This window comes from Globicephala melas, chromosome 14 (assembly GCF_963455315.2).
Source record: "Globicephala melas chromosome 14, mGloMel1.2, whole genome shotgun sequence".
Classification (NCBI taxonomy): Eukaryota; Metazoa; Chordata; class Mammalia; order Artiodactyla; family Delphinidae; genus Globicephala; species Globicephala melas.
In genome coordinates this window covers 8,171,761-8,187,405 of record NC_083327.1, presented here as the reverse complement: position 1 = coordinate 8,187,405, position 15,645 = coordinate 8,171,761, and the positions used below count along the sequence as shown (strand labels likewise).

Sequence of the window (15,645 nt, the reverse complement as noted above, 5' to 3'; positions counted from 1 at the left end):
TTGGCAATTCAGGACCCATGAAAAATCCAAGTGTGGAAATTGCTTAATAATCCAAGTATTCATAGAATTTCACAATGGTTTTTATTGTTGGATTATTAACCTTGACTTTGAGAGAGAGAGAAGTTCTGATGATGGCTTTCCCACCCTATTGCTATCACCACCTAAGGGTGTTAACCTTCTCCCCTACCCCACTGCTGAGGTTTTGGGGTTGAATGACCAACTAAGGCATTCAAAAGGGACAAGGCCCCTGGGTCCAAGGCTGGAGCCTGAAAGGAGAAGCTGAATCGTCCATGGATCACAGTTTGGGAACGGTGCTCCATGGGTCCCAAAGTGACAGTGGGGAAAGCAAGGCTGAGGACCACGCCCCAGGAGAGTGAGGGAGAAAGCAGAAGAACTTGGAACCATGAAACAGGGTAAGAATTCCAAAGAATGGGGTGTTAGGACAGGACGTTCAGAACCGGTATGAGAGTTGATTGATTGCTTTTTTATCGGTGACTATTTTTATTAAACTCCACTATGTAAGAGAGGCCTGGGGAGAGCTGTTTGTGGGCCCCATCAAGTGTCCCTATGCTGAGGCAAGCAGGTCCGGCAGCTGAGCCTTCTAGAAGCACATGGGCTTTCAGTTTCCCTCTGCTTCAGACACTGCCTGGCAGCCGCAGGTTCCCAGTTTTTGTCCAGATGAGTTTGTTCCTGCCATGCTCTCAGATAGAAATCTGGGTGTCTGGGCCAGGCCGCTTTGAAATGAAGCCCCCGAGTGGCTTCGGAACAGGTCCTCTAGCTCCGCTGAACTGACGGTCCATTGCTTGGAAGTCACCTCTGCCTCTGCCCGCAGCTGGGTCTTTTCCTGCCACACTTTATTAGGAAAGTGAAACAGACTCTATGTACAGGACACATCGGTGTCAGGGGTGAGGGGCTCTCTGTAATTTCTACAAGGAGGCCCACGGCTGGAAGAAGTGTTCTTGTCCACCTGGTGCCTGGAGAAGGGCCAGGTGCAGCCCGCTACTCAATTCCTTCTTGCTTGTCTCTGATGGCCAGTCGGACGCGCTCTTCCAGCAGGAAGAGCTCACGGAAGCGGTCTGTGATGGCATTGGGTGAAGGCTGGCATCCCGTGCGGTCAGCACACGATGAGGGTCTTGTGCTGCAAGGGATGGGGGACTTTGTAGCCAGCAAACAGCACCTGGGGGACCTTCAGCAGCTGCAATCTGATGATGTTTCCTAGCGCGTGGTCCTCCTTGTTGGAGGTGAACAAACAGGCATCGGGTGCCTTGATCTTGTTCTCGCACTCGAAGAACAAGAACGACTCGAAGGCGGGAGAGGCATTGATCTTAGCATCGCAGCGGCCGCCGCAGCTGCCGCCGCCGCCACAAGAAGTAGACTTGAAGCATCTTAATCAGGACCGTAGCCTGGCGCTCGGTTAACAAGTGTAATTACAGGTGACTGATGATCTATTTATATAACAACCTGAAAGTGATATAAGATCTCAAAAGTGCTTCCAAATGATCCAAAATAGTTCATCCAATCGAGGATGCTAGTTTGTGTAAGATGTGTCTGAATGCTTTAAATGAAATTTTAATAGGAGCAAAATGTAAAAGCTAAATATAAAAACAAGAGAATATGTAGAAGACTATTTGTACAATTTTGGTCGAGGGAGAGACCTTAAGACAGGTAGGAGACTTAGAAAGAAATGCAGTTCTATTTAACTGCATTTGAATATATATATTTTATATATACATATATATGTATGTAAAACATATATGACATAAATATGTATATACATGTATAAAACATAAATGTAAATGTTTTATAAATGTGTGTATGTATGTAAAAACATAAATGTAAATATGTTATATATGTAAAACATATAACATAAATATGTATATGTATGTATAAAACATATATATGTATGTAAAACATATATATATGTTTTAAATATATATATGTTATAATAGAGAGAGAATGTATATATACATTCTATGTTATATAGAGAGACTATGTTTGTTCTATAGTCCCTAAAGAATACTATCTGTATTGTTGTTTTAGTTGGGTTGGGCTAGACCACACGGACCAGGTATTGACCCACAAATCTCAATAGTGTAACCCAGTAAAGGCTTCCTTTTCATTCACATCCAGTCTGATGCCATCGGGAAGCTTCCCCCACCTGTGTCATCAGCAGCGCCAGACTCCCTGGCCACTGCAGCAGGGAAGGGATGAGGCTGTGGGCAGCCTCGGCCCAACGCCAGCCCTGTGCCTTCTACCCCTAGCCCATTGCCAGAGCGGTCGTCTAGGCAAACTGAAGGCTACTGCATAAGGCAAATTACCCAGCTGGTTAATAGCAATTCTCATTTTCTAAAACACATAAAGGCATATAGCTTTATTTTGCTTTTCTTTTCTTCTTAATCTTATTGAAGTAGAGTGGATTTACAATGTCAAGTTAGTTTCAGATGTACAGCACAGCGATTCAGTTATATATGTTCACATATATATGTACACACACACACATATGTATATATTCTTTTGCGGATTCTTTTCCCCTATAGGCTATTACAAAATACTGAGTATAGTTCCCTGTGCTATACAGTAGGTCCTTGTTATTTATCTATTTTATATATAGTAGTGTGTATGTGTTAATCCCAACCTCTTAACTTATCCCTCCCCCTTTCCCCTTTGGTAACCATAAGTTTGTTTTCTATATCTGTGGGTCTATTTCTATTTTTAGATAAGTTTGCTTGTATCATTTTTGTGTGTGTGTGGATTCCACATATAAGTGATATCACGTGATATTTGTCTTTCTCTGTAAGGACATATATCATTAACAGTGAATATGATTTCATTCTACCCTACACACAGTTCTGAAAGATACTTTGCTAACATGTTTTAAGCCCAGACAGCTAGCATTAATGTTATTAGTAAGTATTATTCACCAGAAATCGCTTGAAGTCTTTTATTCAATCAATTCACACCCCCAGCAGCTGGGTAGCCAGCATACTTCACTATAGTTGTATGATGTTACTTGTTTGTTTGTTTGGCTTATGTGGTGAGTTAAAATTTTCATCTGATTTTTGTATAGTTTGCACTTCTGATTCACTAGTGAGGAAGAAAATCTTTAGAGTTTATTTTCTTTGGTTTTTTTTCATTTATAACTTGCTTTTTCTTTTATCAGTCATTCGTATATTAGTAAGAGCAACTTGTTATATCTTCTGATAGTATTCTAATTGCATATATTTTTCCCAGTTCACTGTTTTGCATAAGATATGTATTAAATACATACATACATGCACATATATGTGTGTATATATATATATATGTATTTCTATAGAGAGACAGGTTAAATATAACTGTGTTTTCTAAGTTTCCTACCTACTACCTTAAAATCTTCCCCTTGACCAAAATTTTACAGATATTCTTCTACATATTTTTTATCTTTTTTTTTTAGTTTTTATATTTTATTCATATTAAAATTTCATGTAAAGACAGAGTCAAGGAGGAACCTCTAGAAGCCAGTCACCCTTTTAATTTCCAGGATTTTCCCCCACATCTTCATGTCACTCCTTGCCCCCAGGTCATTTCCTTCTAATCAAAATACCTCTTCTAAGTGTTTCCATTAGTATATTTGGAAATAGCAAACCACTTTTCTCTTATAATAGTCCATAGAAATTTTTCTTGACTTTCCTCAAATAAATTAAAAAATTTTAATTCAACAAGCACTTACTGTCTACTGTTGTCTTCTCTGTGTCCAGTGTTGGGGAAACATTGCCAGAGACACAAAAAGGGGTTTATGTGACACAGTGATTTCCTGCAGGCCCTTCCAAACTCGTCAGATGAGATGTGACACCTGAAACCAAGACTCCACAGACTTTACAGAGTTAAGCTTTATATGAAGGGGCCAATTTTTCATCCTCTAATCATCATTTGGAATTTGGTGGTGGGAAGGGTAATGGCAAAAGAATGTCGTATGGGGGAAGGGATTGTCTTTTCTGTCCTCTTGTAGGAAAAATAAAATAAAATCTAATTTTCACTTCCTTTTTTTTTTTCAGTCTGTATGTGGTTTAGAGGAAGGAAGTGTTTAGGGGCAAAATCAGTTTCCTAAAGTTTCTAGAACCAAAACACTTAGGAGACTGGCTTTTTCTTTTGCTAAAACAACAACTGCAAACAGATATTTATATAAAGAGTTCAGTCAAACTTAAGAGCTTATTTTTAGATTTCTGCTTGGCCAAGGGGGAAACATGATAAATGAACCTTATGTTCTTAAATGGGCAAGCAGTTGAACTCAAAATATTTGAGCAATCTGACAGAAGTCACCAAAGAATACAGCTTCCTTAGGCATTGTTAGAAATCCCCAAACAATGACCCTATTACCACGGCTTTCTTTTCTTCCTTTTTTTTAAAACTTGCTTTCAGTTTTAGTAGTCAGGATATTTTTAATAGTTTTGAAGACACCAAAACAAAAGAATAAAGACTATGTAAACACAGAGATGTAAATAGAAAGTCCAGTAACTCTGGCTGAGCCGGCGCAGGGCTACACTCTCCACTATGGAGGCCACCAGCCATGCATGGTCCCAACCACGTGAAAGGTCCTAATGGAGCCGTGCAGAAGTGATAACTCCTGAAGTGTGTAAAGAAGACTATTTTCTGTGATTACATATTGAATGGTAACATCTTAAAGATGATTGGTTAACTTAAATATATGATTAACATTAACTGCACCTTTGGGGGAGGGAAAGATTGGGAGTTGGGGATTAGCAGATGCAAACATATAGAATGGATAAACAACAAGGTCCTACTGTATAGCACAGGGAACTATATTCAATATCCTGTGATAAACCATAATGGAAAAGAATATGAAAAAGAAGGTAGATATACTGAATCATTTTGCTGTACCGCAGAAATTAACACAGCGGGACTTCCCTGGTGGAGCAGTGGTTAAGAACCCACCTGCCAATGCAGGAGACATGGGCTCGAGCCCTGGTCCAGGAAGATCTCACATGCTGCAAGAGCAACTAAGCCCGTGCGCCACAACTACTGAGCCTGCGCTCTAGAGCCCATGAGCCACAACTACTGAGCCCGCGCGCCACAACTACTGAAGCCTACATGCCTAGAGCCCATGCTCCGCAACAGGAGAAGCCACCGCAATGAGAAGCCCATGCACCGCAACGAAGAGTAGCCCCCGCTCGCTGCAACTAGAGAAAGCCCGCGCGCAGCAACGAAGACCCAACGCAGCCAAAAATAAATTAATTAATTAATTAATTTTAAAAAAGAAATTAACACAGCATTGTAAATCAACTATACTTCAATAAAATGAATTTTAAAAATTAATTGCACCTGTTTCCTTTTTTTTTTTTTTGAAATGTGACTACCAGAACATTTTAATTGCATATGTGACTCAAATTCTTTCTACTGTGTAGCCATGTAGTAGGACAGTGGAATTAAGAGTGGGGCTCTGAAGTGAACCTACCTGGATTTAAACCAGACCACAGATGCCCCAGTCGCATGACCTAGGTCAAGTTAGGTGGGCAATCCGTGCAAGTCGTCTGTTATGTAAATTGCGAATGATAAAATATTCCGTCTCTCATAGGGCTGAGTGAGGATTCACTGATCAGAGCCTGGTGCAAAGCAAGAGCTCACTAAAGCTCGGTTCTCTCATTCTTACTTCAGAATCCAGAAGAGTGAGAGAGGTTTTTCTGCATGAAGACACTCTCAGAAGGAATGGAAAAAAATAAGTTAAAAGCAGGGATTTGCTGAAGTGATGCTTCCCCTCTCCCCCTTCCCCATCCTCGTGCACAGCCAGTTTATTGTGTCGAGAAGAAATCGAACCATCCTTCTAAAAATGGCATCTATTCGGGATTTGTAGATTCTCTAATTAGGTATGTTTGACCCTCCATAGCTTGACCCAGTTCCCTGAGGAGGCCAAAGCAATTACACAAAACTGCAGATGTTTCCTTTCTATGGGCACATCTCATATACATATATACATGGATCTGACTTTAAAAAATTAAGAGCATGTATCTGATGCCCCTGAAATCATGGGTCGTACCCTGTAAACAGCAGTAATAGGTACTTCTGTTGAGCTCTTGCTATGTATTTAGCATCATCCCTCAGGGCTTTGCATGCTTTTTTTCATTTAAATTTACACCACAGCTCACTGAAGTGGGTATTATTATTTTCTCCATCTTATGGTGAAAAGGTATCTCAAAAAGGTTAAGTAATTGCCCGAAGTCACATAGTCAGTGGTGGGCAAGGATTGATTCTCACCCAGGTCTACCCGTGGACAGATATTTCCAGGGGGTCTTTTCATTTCTCAGACAACTGTCAATAAGTCTGCGTAGCATAGATCACAGCCCTGTGGAGAAAAAGAAACGCCCTCAATCTATAGCAAAAATATCAGATTAGTGAAAAAGGAATACTTATTAGAGTCATCACATTGTTTCTGCCTGAGCACAACTTCAGAAATTATTTTCAAAATTTCCCGAGTAGTCCACTCAGCATGAGGTCTTTGAGGGAAAGCCCAGAGTCCCTTATCTCTGCTGTCACGCCACATAAACCAACACTGAGCACTGAGTGCCTACTTAATGACTGGTGAATGAATAAGTGTGTGATTACATGTGCCACTAGCCAGGGCTTGTCATCTGAACCTCAGAACACAAAAGTCTTTTGAGTGAGTATTATTCAATTCTCCCAAGTATGTACATAACAAATGCCATTCTAAATCCACAGGAGAGAAGTGGAGTCATTACATATAATGGATGCTTTAGGACATTAGGGCTTAATTCCCTCCTGGATCCCCGTGGAGAACCATACTCGGATTAAGCCATAGTCGTTGAGGGTCACCTTAATTTCAGTCGGGGCTGACGAACTACAGCCTGGGATAAATGTGACTCACAGCCTGTTTTTAGAAGACCTCTGAACTAAGAATGCTTTTACATATTTAATGTTTGTTTGTTTGTTTTTAGTAAAAGAATATGCAACAGACCATACGTGCCCTGCAATGTCTAAAATACCTACTCTCTGACTCTTTGCAGAAAAATGTTGACCCCTGCCTGAGGTCAAAGTGGCTCTGTATTCAAGTGGAAATATTTAGGAAGCCCTCTATGATCTGTGGTCCCCAAACTCTTCCTTACCAATCTATCTTCAGACATAAAATTCTTATCCGCTTTCATTGGTACAATGGGGCCAAAACAACAGCCTTGTCACCTTCATCCCCTGTAAAAAGGCATGTGTCCCCCAGCAGCTCAGCCTAGAGGGTGATGTGATGCCTTGGGCTTTGAGTGACATGAGTTCCAATCTCAGCTCTTATTAGGTGTTGCTTGTTGGGTGAGAAAGTGGAGCATGTCAGTTCGTTTCCTCATTCACCAGCCATAAGGACAGTAGACTCCATCAGTAATGCTTCTCAGTATACAGCATGTGTATTGGTCATCTACTGCCGTGGAACAAATGACCCCCAAAAGTAGTGGTTTAAAAGAAAAACCACAACAGCACTTACTATGTCACCATTTTGTGGTTCAGGAATGCAGGCATGACTTAGCTGAGTTCTCCAGCCCAGGGGCTCTCACGATGTCAGTGAATCTGCAGTTCAATTGGGCTGAGACCTGACTCCAAGCTCTTCATGGGTTGTTGGCAGGATTCTGGTCCTTGGCAACTACGGGTGGCTTCTCTCAGTCCGCTCCCCAGGACCTTCCCATAGAGCAGCTCACAGTAAGGTAGCTGGTTTCATCAAGCTGAACAAGAGGGAGTAGGAAAACGCAGCAACACAGAAGCCACAGTCTTCTGTAAACTAATTTCAGAAGTGATATTGCATCACCTCTGTTGTAGTCTATTCATCAGAAGCAAGTCTCTAAGTCCAGCCCAGGCTCAAGGGGAAGAGCTTACGCCAGGGCATGACCATCAGTATGGAGGGCTGCCCTACATCATGACTGCCACGGGGCAGGGAAAACAAAGCATGAATCCAATTGGCCGGGTGGGACCAGAGAAAAGGCAAAGCCCAGCGGTGCATCTCAGGAGGACACGTGCTGAGCATCACAGCTCTGAAATAAAACAGAAGTGAACACACTCTCTTGTTCTATGACTTACAAACTGGAAATAAAACAGAAGTGAACACACTCTCTTGTTCTATGACTTACAAACTGGAAATAAAACAGAAGTGAACACACTCTCTTGTTCTATGACTTACAAACTGTGCATCCCTGGACAAGTGACTTTGTGTCTCTGAGCCTTTGTTTCCTCAGCTGCAGAGTAGATGTAAAGATCAGATTAGATATGAATCGAAAGCACCCAGCCCAGGACTTGGCATACAGTATATGGTCAATAGCAACAGTTATTATTTTCCTTCTTACCTACTAGTCTATCAAACTAGCAGTCAATCCTTTTCAAACCTCAAAGCTCTGGATGAAGAAAATGACACCCAGGAAGGATGCTTCAGAGAAAACCGCACTGCAGTAAAAATCAGACCTCACATCAGTTTTGCACTTTGCAAAGTGTTTTCACGTGTTTGTTTTAGCTGCTCCTCGCAAGCCCTGTGTGGGCAGCTTGCAGCTTACCTAGACTCGTATTTGTAAAATGGGAAAACCAGGAAGCAGAAAGATTACATGACTTAACCCAGGATTGTGCAGTAAAACAGTATATAAGGAAAAGAGCCCTGAAAAGATGGGGAGGGGACCAGGGGTGTCCGGTGGCTCCGGGACCAAGGACAGGCTGGTGCCAGGAGTCCCAGTGAGGCAGGGGGCCATGTCGACAGGAATCCTGAGGGTCCCCCAAGCCAGACAACAGAGCAGACCAATGAGTCAGCAGTTAGGAAGCAAGTGGCGGTCAGGGCTCGCCCAGACCAGAGCTCAGAGCAAATTCGTAACAGAAAAAAAGGCAGTCAGGAAATAACCATGCAGCGAATGCAGAAGAGTGAGGCTGGCAGAGGCCAGGAGGTGACGAGTCCGGGGGCCCGGGTGGAGAACAAACAAAGCGGACTTGGCCGCCGAGGGAGCTTCGAGTGGAGCTTTGATCGCCAAGCAGCAGCCAGGAGGGCGCTGGGACGGTGGCATCCCTGGGGTGACGGGCTTGGAGAGGTCATGACCGCAGGCTGGTTGGGGGGGGTGGAGGGGAGGGGGCGTGGGGCGGAACTCTTTCTTGATGGTAACCCGGTTCCGGAGTCTACTCCTCCGATGACACCACCAGATTTGTATGTTAGAAAACTCGGCTGGCGTCAGAAGAAAGGATGGAATCGTGGGGGAAAGATTTCAAACAAAATAATTTATTCCCAGAGAAGGATCTGAGAAAAGGCTGTACCAGATCAAAGCCATCTAATCGTAGGCACATTTCTCCACTGGGTGCTTCCTACCTGGTCCCACTGTTAACGCATTGTTAGTGATTCCTGTCTGTTTTAGGCTAGAAACCACTTTAATGGGTACCTGGATTGTGAATCCTCTTCTGGATGTGGGGAATTACGATTCACTTCACTTATTCACTAACCTCTAGAGACACATTGCGCTGGGGTTTGACGGCCACTGGATCTTTTTTTTTGTTGTTATTTAGAATTAGGTTTACATTCTATTTCAGCAATGATAACTGAAAGAGAGTTTGTTTTTATGGAAATAATGAACCAGAGAAGAATTTTTTACCATTTGTTAGTGGCATCTGCCAGTCTGCTTGGCAGTGCGTGGCTACAAGTACCTTTCTTGCTTTATAGAAATGACAGATTTAAATATGACTTCATTTTAAAATGCATTGGTAAGGGAAGGAGACACATATCACATGGATCACAAGCACAAAAGAGCAGAAGAGGGCTATACCAGCCTCTGCAGGCTTCTTTTGCGGTAAGAAAGAGAAGGGATGGAAATTACCAAATGACACACAACAGCCAGCTGCCATTCATAGAGCTGAATACATAATTCTGTGGCATTAAAGAAAGGGGTGTGTGTGTGTGTGTGTGCGCGCGCATGTGTGTGTGTCTGTTGGGAGAAATAGTGTCACGATGTTCAGAAAACAAAAATGACATCATGGACCCATGATTTATGCCACAGATGATCTCAATTTTTGTTTTTTTCCTATTAGTTTCTTAATTTCCAGAGCTAAATACCAACCCTTGATAATGGATGCTGAATAGTAATCCTGAGTGCTGTTCACCAAGAATTTCTGGTTCCCTTTCCAAGCACGAGATAGGACAGTAGTTTCCTGTCCCCTTGAAGTTAAAGAAAACACCCATGGAGGGATGGAGTGGGAGCTTGGGGTTAGCGGATGCAAACTGGTACATATAGAATGGATAAACAACAAGGTCCTACCGTATAGCACTATAGGAACTATATTCAATATCCTGTGATAAAGCATAATGGAAAAAAATATGAAAAAGAATGTATATATATATATATATATATGTTTAACTGAATCACTTTACCGTACGGCAGAAATTAACACAACATTGTAAATCAACTATATCAATAAAAAACAAATTTTAAAAAAGCACACGTGTGACTCACTTTGGTCAATGAAGTATAAAAAAGTGACATGTATCATATATGAGGACAAGCTTTAAGGGGCAATGGCTCTCTTATCCCCCTGACGTGGCAAGAGCGTGGCCACTCCATCAGTCAGGGTCCCTGAGCGACCACCAGGGGCCCACTGTCAACCAGGTAGACGTGCAGCATAAGCAAGAAATGAATAAGAATGTTTTGTGGCAAAACTGGTCTGTCCTGATAATACTGACATTGATCCCCTGACATGGAGTGCTACCATCGCCAATAAGCCTAAAATATACGGCGGTGGCCAAGGGCTGGACGGGGGTCAGTGAACCAACCAACACTGGACACCAGAACAATGGTCATCCATGTAATAGGGGAGTTTTACCGAAACATTTGGTGACACTGTTGCCTGTGATAACATAGCAGGAGAAAATGTAGCTCTAGAGAAAAAGATTAGAAAGCAGTGTTAGTGGCGTGTATTGATTACCAATTGGCTGTATTTCACAAGGCACCGTAGAAGGAGATATCCTCCAAAACAATCAAGCAGTTTGCAAACACCCATAAGAGAGAAACAGGCAGGGTCCAGAAATATGGGAAGCCTAAGGGTTAGAAGAGGCAACTTCCTCTCTCCAGCAGATGAAAGGTGAAGCTAAAGGCTTTGATGCCCAAAAGCCCACTGGGATCCTGCTTTGTGATAGGAGTGTATCGAGTGCGCTGGACTGCGTTCCCCCCAAATACATCTGTTAAGGTCCCAACCCCCAGAACCTCAGAACACAGCCCTCGTTTGAGAGGGAGCTTTCAAATGGTGATTAGGCTACAATGAGGCCATTAGGTTGGGGCCCTAGTCCGGTAAAACTGGTATCCTTATAAGAGGGAGACACAGAGGCCGAGGGCCCCGAGGGAAGAGGCCGGGTGGGAAGAGAAGGCAGCCTCCGTAAGCCAAGGAGAGAGGCCGCAAGAGAAGCATGCCTGCCAGCACCTTGATCCGGGACTCCCAGCCTCCAGACTGAGCAGAAATAGAGCTCTGTTCTTCAAGCCCCCGAGTCTGAGACGAGATGTTAGCGCAGCCTCAGCAAATTAATACAAAGCAAGTGGCCAGCACTCTGCTGAATGAAATAAGGTGTTTCAACAAAAACCAGTACATGTTTTCGATTGCACCAGCTATTATCACAGAGCCCAAAGTTCTAAGCGGTGTCACCTACCAATTGACACTTGCCATCTACCTCTACAAGGATGAAATCACGAGCCACTGCAGCCGCTGACCCTCAACACCCCCTGAAAGGAGTCCAGGGTGGAGATCAGGAGTGAGGCCCTCTGTGCTCTGGGAAAACTGACAGAACAGGCCTTCAGATAGTTAGCTATTTTCAGGAGAAGATTTTATGAGCCCGATTCTTGCATCTCCTTTTATCTAGAAAAGCACTAAAATCCTTCATGGTGACGTCTGCTCCTAGCGACTAGCAGAAACCTTCACGAGACCAGCAGAAACCTCTGCAAAAAAAATGGGCTTGATTGTACGTACTCCCCCTTCACCAAAGTCACATATATACTGACCTTCCTCCCTACCTCTTTGGAGCAGTTTCTCAGAGCTAGCGGAAATGTCTCCCGGGTTATAGCCCTCATTTTGCCCCAAATAAAACTTAACTCACAGCTCTCACGTGCATTTTTTTGTTTTGCAGTCAACACAGTGAAGAGAAAGAGAGAGCCGTGGGGATAAGAAAGCACAGAAATAAGGCACATCTAAGAAATATGTCAAGAAAAGAACGGTGGGTGAGGATACATACGGCTGTTTGGAATCCAATAAGTAAGACGTTGTATTAGTCAGTATGGCAGGAAGCAGACAACAGACACAAAGTCTTTAACGGGAATGGAATAAGGGAATGGAGGGAATGGAATAAGGGAATGGAGGGAATGGAATAAGGAGGTGGCTGACAGTGATGTGTCAGAGTGAAGGTATCAGTTAGAGATGACCAGCAGCAACAGGAAACTTCCCCCAGCCAGGGCCCAAAGGACCGAGGGAGGGTGCAGCTGGCAGGATTCTGGTGGGGTCTGAAGCCGCGAGGAAAGGGTTCAAGATAGAATTTGGGACCACAGAGCTAGGAGCCCCTGCAAGGATGCCTGCAAGGTTAGGGAAGGGAGCTTCAGGGTGGGGTAATTACCCCAACCTCTCTCAAATCCTGCCCTCCAACTTCCTACCTGTGTGCTATGGTCTCAAGGTTTATGCCCTCTCCCCAAAATTCGTATATTGAAATCCTAACCCCCAAAGGCGATGGTGTCTTTGAGAAGTGCTTAAGTTATGAGATTAGTGCCTTATAAAAGAGTCTGCACAGAGTGCCCTGGCCTTTTCTGCCGTGTAAGGACACAAGGAGAAGCCGGGGACCTGAGAGGTATCACCCGGCCCCCTGGCTCCCTGATCTCAGACTTCCCACCTCCAGACCTGTGAGCCATATATTTCTGTGTTTAGAAGCTACCCGTTCTGTGCTGTTTTGTTACAGCAGCCTGAACAGACTAAAACACTGTGCTTCCCACTCAGCAAATCGACAAAAGACCAGAAGGTCAGAGAGTTTGGGTGATGCGTCCCTAGAGGGCAACTCCTGGGCATAAAACAAGGCACGGAAGGGAGCATATTTGTCAGAGAATAACCAACACAGAAACTGACTAAATCTGTAAGAGACGTATGGACAGCAAAGAAAGAACAGCCTTGAATGAAGAAGCGAGCGTCTGAGACATAAAATGACCTCGGGCCCCCCTTCTTCTATTGGCCGGAAGTAGAAAGCTGCTCGTCGCTTTCTCCTTGGAGAATCTGGGCTCATCACGCAAGCCCTGCTGCCCACCACCCAGGGCATCGCTTCTGCCCTCAGGTTCTAGCAGTTTCTATGGGTCAGGGACCACCTTGTGTCTCCTCTTCTCTCCTTCCTGACGGCCCGGCCGACATCAGTGCTGCTCTGCATCTCTCTGCATTCCTCTAACCGGTGACGTGACTCGCTCTCAGCAATCAGCTGAGAGTGGGGTGACACGTGTCCCTTCCAGTGGAGAAAATTCATCCCACTCCTGCCCTTCCTTTCCCTCTGGCCCAGCCACTGGCAAGTTCCAAACGGCGAGTCCTCTATCTGATTCGGCCCCCGAGGCCCTACCACAAGCAGAAATGATGAACGTGGGTTGTGTGTTTTAACCCCACCCTAACTCGGGCAATCCTGGCTGATCGGTGTAGACAGTGACTTAACAGCTACAGTTTAGACTGTGTCATAGTGAGTGCTAAGGTGGAAACAATCACATCAGAATCCTTAACATCGACATCCCTGTCATTCTTTAGGGCCACATTAATTGGGAACCAGAAGGAACTGGATTCCACTCTCTCCATCCTCCACCGCCCTGCCCTATGCCTCCTCCAAACTTCAGCTTAGGGTGTGGCTGTAATCGGAGCTGAACTCAATAATAATAGCTAATAACAAGCGCTTACTTCTACTTTCGCCGGATCCAGGGAGATCCTCCCAGGACCGTCAGCACAGTTCTTGGCCTCAGGTATAACACAGTAGACTGGATGGGACAGGGAAGCCCCTGCCTTCCTGAAGCCCACCTTCTTTCTAGCAGGAGGCAACCTCCCGCCAAAGCTCAGACGCTTTAGCCAGGAGGTTGGAGAAATCTTCTCTGAAGAGGTGATACTGAAAGTAACATCAGAATGACAGGGAGCCAGCCACCTGAAGACAAGGAAGAAGGGAATTCCAGGAAGGAGAGCAACGAGTGCAGAGGCTCTGGAACAGACGGAGCTGGGTGTATCCTAGGAACCATCAAAAGGCCACAGCCAGGGCTGGACAGGGCAGTGGAAGGTACAGTAATGGGAGGAGACTTTCAAGGGATGGGCGAGTCCAGATCACATGTGGCTTTACAAGTCATGGTCGGAGTCTGGGGTTTATTCTAAACACAATGGGAAGGCACCAGAGGATTTTAAGCAGAAGTTATTTCCTCTTACTAAATTGCAAAAGGCTCCCCTTAACTGATGTGCGGGGAAGGAGTTAAGAGGACACGGTATGGGAGCAGCTGGACAGGTGAGAGTGTTCCCTCTGCTCGCCGCACTACAGGCCAATGAATCGGAGACGAGGTGTCGGTGCAAGGAATACGACTTTCTTCGGCAAGCTGGCCGACCGAGAAGATGGCAGACGAGTGTCTCTGGCAAACCATCTTATCGGGGTCTGGATGCCAGTTTCTTTTATAGAACAGAAAGGGGGAGGAGATGAGGAAGTAAAGTTAAAAGGCCATAAGCTTTGCAAATATCCCCCTGAAAGGCCAACCTCGGGGAGGGGATGTGTTAATTTCTTCTTGGGGAATGTGTTAATTTCTTCTTGGGGGGATGTGTTAATTTCTTCTTTCTTGCAGCCTTCCAGGGGTGGACAGGGTCAGGATGCTTCCCTGAACAAAGACACTTTGGTTTAACATTCAGGCAGAGGGGCAGGGTTCCCCGAGGCAGGCCATTGTATATAGACAGTATCCTTTTAGTGAACAAAAGCAATGGGAAGCAAAGGGTAAAGTAAAAGAAACAGATCCAACATGTAGTCAGATTTGGCTCTACGCTGTTACAAGAGGTCACGGTGATGCAGAGAAGAGGGCGGATGCGAGATGTTTTCATGTGGATTTTGGCACCTCTGAATGCTAAATTGAATGAAGAAATGAGAGAATCAAGAGTAACTCTAAGATTTGGCTTCGGCAACTGGATGGAGGTTGGTGTCATTTCACCAAGCTGGATGTCAGTTGAGGTGCTTTGTTAACATCTGTATTTAATTGTGGCAGTTACTGCCTTAACCCAGGATGGTGAGATGCTGAGAGACAGTGCCTCCTTCTTAAAGAAAGGAAGGAGCGAAAGAAGGAAGGGAAAGAGAAAGAAAGAAAGAAAGAACTAGAGAGAGAGAGAGAGGGAGGGAGAGAGGGAAGGAGAGAGAAAGGAAGGAAGGAAGGAAGAAAGAAAGAAAGAAAGAAAGAAAGAAAGAAAGAAAGAAAGAAAGAAAGAGAGAGATGGAGGAAGGGAGACAGAAAGATTTTCTCACTTTAGCATGAAAGAAGGATCTCTTTATGGTGTGAGGTGATTTGACCTCAAAGCTTTAGTCTTCCTGATAGGTTCACCCTGTACGCTTGGTGAAATCTTACCCTTTGGCCCAAAGAGTGAGAAGCTAGGGGAAATTCCTATTTCCCTTTAAGGTTAGATCCAAACTAGTAA

At 44.3% G+C, this 15,645-nt stretch overlaps 1 pseudogene; it reads right to left on the bottom strand.

The window, feature by feature from the left end:
• Positions 1-999: 999 nt before the first annotated feature.
• On the bottom strand, positions 1,000-14,615 carry LOC132593412 (DNA-directed RNA polymerase II subunit RPB11-a pseudogene; annotated as a pseudogene).
• Between the last annotated feature and the right edge of the window lie 1,030 nt (positions 14,616-15,645).